This window comes from Saccopteryx bilineata, chromosome 2 (assembly GCF_036850765.1).
Source record: "Saccopteryx bilineata isolate mSacBil1 chromosome 2, mSacBil1_pri_phased_curated, whole genome shotgun sequence".
NCBI classification, from domain to species: domain Eukaryota; kingdom Metazoa; phylum Chordata; class Mammalia; order Chiroptera; family Emballonuridae; genus Saccopteryx; species Saccopteryx bilineata.
In genome coordinates this window covers 316,627,637-316,629,695 of record NC_089491.1, presented here as the reverse complement: position 1 = coordinate 316,629,695, position 2,059 = coordinate 316,627,637, and positions in this window count along the sequence as shown.

Here is a 2,059-nt window from a genome sequence, read left to right as displayed (position 1 = left end):
ATTTCTCTTAATTGGGATTTGTCTAGTGTTTTTCTCATGATCAGATTGGGATTATGGAATCCCAGGGAGGAGGATGATAGAAGTAAAGTGCCATTCTCATCCCATCATATCAAGGGTACATAATTTCAACATGACATCACCATTGGCACTGACCTTGACCATCTGATGGAGGTTGTGTTTGTCAGGTTTCTTTTTCTTACTCATCTCTTTGGAAGGAAGTCACTATGTACAGCCATTAGAGGGAGTAGGGAGTTATGCTCCACCTCTTTGAGAGGCAGCATCTATATAAATTATTTGAAATTCTTTTGTAAGAGAAATTTGTCTGTTCTCTATTTCTTTCTAAGCTTATCCAATCATTTATTTATATCAGTATGGATTCATGGATATTGAATATCTGTGTTTCATTGTGTGTTGCAATTCAATGCCATGTTATTTATTTTGTTGTTGACATTGTTCCAGCTTTGGAGCTCTTTCAATCAGCTCCTGTGTCACTTTGTCATAACAACATTTGATTCTTTTTAAGCATTTCTCTGCCTCAGATTTAGATTTGGCTATTTGTCCAGTGAGCTCTGGTTTTTTTTAATTGAAATATTGTATTATAAACCAAGATCTGGGTGCTGGTTGTGTTCATTGTTACAGGGATGTCATTGCTTCTAGCCCTTTTCATCAGATGAAGCTTAAAAATATACATGTGTAAAATTAACATACAGAAGTCAATAGCCTTTCTATATGCCAACAATGAAACAACTGAGAAGGAACTCAAAAGAATAATCCCCTTCACGATTGCAACAAAAAAAATAAAATACTTAGGAATAAACATAACAAAGAATGTAAAGGACTTATATAATGAAAACTATAAACCATTGTTAAGGGAAATCGAAAAAGATATAATGAGATGGAAGAATATACCGTGTTCTTGGCTAGGAAGAATAAATATAATCAAGATGGCTATATTACCCAAAGCAATATACAAATTTAATGCAATTCCCATCAAAATTCCAATGACATTTTTTAAAGAAATAGAGCAAAAAATCATCAGATTTATATGGAACTATAAAAAACCCCGAATAGCCAAAGCAATCCTAAAGAAAAAGAATGAAGCTGGGGGCATAACAATACCTGACTTCAAACTCTATTATAGGGCCACGACAATCAAAACAGCATGGTATTGGCAGAAAAATAGACACTCAGACCAATGGAACAGAATAGAAAGTCCAGAAATAAAACCACATATATATAGTCAAATAATTTTTGATAAAGGGGCCAACAACACACAATGGAGAAAAGAAAGCCTCTTCAATAAATGGTGCTGGGAAAACTGGAAAGCCACATGCAAAAGAATGAAACTGGACTACAGTCTCTCCCCCTGTACAAAAATTAACTCAAAATGGATCAAAGATCTAAACATAAGACCTGAAACAATTAAGTACATAGAAGAAGACATAGGTACTCAACTCATGGACCTGGGTTTTAAAGAGCATTTTATGAATTTGACTCCAATGGCAAGAGAAGTGAAGGCAAAAATTAATGAATGGGACTACATCAGACTAAGAAGTTTTTGCTCAGCAAGGGAAACTGATAACAAAATAAACAGAAAACCAACTAAATGGGAAATGATATTTTCAAACAACAGCTCAGATAAGGGCCTAATATCCAAAATATACAAAGAACTCATAAAACTCAACAACAAACAAACAAACAATCCAATAAAAAAATGGGAAGAGGATATGAATAGACACTTCTCCCAGGAAGAAATACAAATGGCCAACAGATATATGAAAAGATGCTCATCTTCTTTAGCTATTAGAGAAATGCAAATCAAAACGGCAATGAGATACCACCTCACACCTGTTCGATTAGCTGTTATTAGCAAGTCAGGTAATAGCAAATGTTGGAGAGGCTGTGGAGAAAAAGGAACCCTCATACACTGTTGGTGGGAATGTAAAGTAGTACAACCATTATGGAAGAAAGTATGGTGGTTCCTCAAAAAACTGCAAATAAAACTACCTTATGACCCAGCAATCCCTCTACTGGGTATATATCCCCAAAACTCAGAAAC